Here is a 3,116-nt window from a genome sequence, read left to right as displayed (position 1 = left end):
AATTATGACCTTTCTGTGTTGCAGTGGTCATTTTATGATATAAATTAATGATACATGATACACCTGTGGTATTAATGTAAAAATTCTATGTTGCTTTGTTCTCAAGTTATTGCATTCACACCTGTGACCTTGATCTTTAGGTCCAGTTCACTTCAGTTTGAAGTCATTCAAAAAAATTGTATTTTATTTAAATTTTGGTATCAATTTGAAAAACCTACATCGCCTCGTTCTGGAGTTATCCCAGTCACAAACTTGCTTGTCCACACTGGCTGCCCGCCCAGCAGTTTGACAACAATACGTCTGAAAGGTAAAAAAAACTACACTGAAATGATGTACTAAAGTTTGTTCGTGTGCTCATGTGGTTACCACAGCAAGCCATCAGCACACCCTTGAATATTGTGCTTTTAACATATCAGTCCTGTTAAATGGCTGTGGGGTAAACTCTCTAGCAGGTAATTTGCATAGCTGTTATTGTGCAATGACAGCCTCGGGCAGCCTTGGGTGGGATGTACAGACTTGAACTGCATTTATTCACAGTCGTTCACAGTAAAGGAAAAAAAAAGACTATATTGTTGCTTCTAAGGAAAGTGGCCAACTAGAAATACTGTTTTTGACAAAACAGTTTAAAACTTTTTATTTTTCCTGTTTGTAATGTGAATTAATTGTTAAAATGTTAATATGTGTTGTTTCTCCAGACTTTAATCGTGAAATCCAACAAATGACACGAAACAGGTGTCGATAGCAGAACAAGCTGTTCTGCTATCAAAGATTTTGGGAAGATTTTATGAGTGGGCTTTAGGGACGTTGTTACTGAAATGCTCTCACACACTCTACTGAATATTTCACACACATTACTAAAACACTTTCACACACACACACTAATGAAAACTGAGAAGATTTCAGTTGAACAGGAAGTTGAGAAAAACAAACAGTACATTTCAATACCACGAAAACCACGCTGATGTCTACTCAACAGCTTGTTAGCAGCATAAGAGAACAATTTTTTGGCCTTCGTAGTGACCATCCGAACACTGTTGTAGGATAGCAACAAGTCTAGACCTCCTGGCTCTGGAAAGAGGACTGTGTGACGGTACCTCAACTACAATGAAATTTTATCTGATACCCTGAATTTTTCACATGCATTCTTTGAGATGAGAGGCAATGAAGAGGATGTCGTAAAAATGTTTCACTTGTGCCCTGCAATGTATTGAGTCTTTCAAAACAAAAATTCAGACAATTTTAGACAAGAGGGAGTGCTAGATGATTATACACAAACTCTATTGGGTGATCTTGTTTCTGGTGTCTGATGTCCAGGTGCCAAAGTGTGACTATTCAGCACATCCACACTTATACTTACAGCAGGTTGATGCTCCATGGCTGTCACATTTTAAAGAGTTCTGATGGTCTCTTTTAAGACTAATATATTTCACTTGCAGGCTGTTGAGCAGACATTAATGTAATGTTATCTGTATTTTGAAATGTGTTCTCACTGGTCACTGTCCTGTTCACCCAAAACACCTTCCTATTCAGTTTAAACGGCTTCCTTTTCACCTGAAACAGCTTGGTTTTCAGTAGTGAGAACCTTTCAGAGTTTTTATTAGGTGTAACCCACATATTCAACTCTACTCAACCCCAAAATACATTTCCTAGACAAACTTGGTACCACTATAGGGGAAATTGGGGCTTTTCAGTGGTATAAGATTTAATGCCAAGAAGCATCATTACAACTTAGAGATAATAGACAAATTTCCTTACTTTTTTGTAGGCTGACACGCACTCATCCAAATCTTTTAATAAGTAGTGCTGAAATTTTGGACTTGTCAAGTTTTGTTAACTTGACAAGTCCAAGGCCTATTAAGTTTTCTTAACTTGCCTTAGTTATCCTGACTCTTGCTAGCATAAAAAATGATTTATTACACAAAATTCACTGGACTGAACAATTATCAGAGTCCCAGATATGTAGAGTTCCACAAGTTTGACCAATTTGCCAAGGTCTGGAGGAAGTCCCAAACCATCACCCTCAGGAAATTGGTTAGGTCTGCCCAGGGACCACTAAGGCTCAAACCTGCCATGAATTGGAAATTGCTGGAACACTAGCATCACTGTCCACAATGTTTTGCAACACTATTGACTGAGAGGGTGCCAATAAAGAAAGAAGCTCCTGCTCCAAGTCAACACCTTTGAGCTCAGCTGCAATTTCCAGCTTACCAGATGGACAAGCCAAATACCTTCTGGAGAAAAGCTTTATGGTCAGACCAGTCAAAGATTGAGCTGTTTTGACACATTTACAAGAGGTATGTTTTGGGATAGTAAAGGTGAGGCTTTCAAACATAAGAACACTGTCCCAGGTGTCAAGCATGGTGGTGGTAGCATCATGCTTTGTGGGAGTTTTGCTCCCAGTGGTACTGTTACATTTGTAAGTGGACAGAATAATGAAGAAGGAGAACTACTACCAAATTCTTGAAGGCAGAATTATGCCAGAAACTTGTAGATGGCTACCAAAAGATTCTGGTTAGATGCTTTTGGAAGCTTTTACTTAGGGACAATCAAATATTAGTGGTGGGGTTTTCTGTATATATTTGATTTATTTATATAAAGACATGGCTGTACAATCATTACACCCTGGAAAAAGAACAGTTCAAAGAAATCATTAAAAGCTTAAAATTACACTGATGGCCATGATGAGTGTATATAAACCTCTGACCAGAATTAACAATGTCTTTACACGGACTTTTGAAAAAGAAGGTTTTCACAGGAATCTGAGCAGTCCTGTGAAAAACTAAGCTTATCCCACAGTAACTGAGAGGCTAAGAAGCAGCCAAGTGTTGCCATAATTATCTTGTTGGTGGAAAGGCTGCCAGGAAAAGAAAATGTCAGGTTTGTAAAGTTTCATCTGAACAAGTTACAACTCTTCTGGAGCAATATCCTTTAAACAGAAGAGACCAAAGTGGAAATGTCTGACCATAATCCATCCATCCATCCATCCATCTTCATCCGCTTTATCCGAGGCCGGGTCGCGGTGGCAGCAGCCTAAGCAGAGAGGCCCAGACCTCCCTCTCCCGAGCCACCTCCTCCAGCTTATCCGGGGGAACACCAAGGCATTCCCAGGCCAGCTG

The sequence above is a fragment of the Perissodus microlepis genome, chromosome 23, assembly GCF_051167445.1.
Source record: "Perissodus microlepis isolate ML-2025 ecotype Zambia chromosome 23, ASM5116744v1, whole genome shotgun sequence".
NCBI lineage: Eukaryota > Metazoa > Chordata > Actinopteri > Cichliformes > Cichlidae > Perissodus > Perissodus microlepis.
This window is presented reverse-complemented; position numbering follows the sequence as displayed.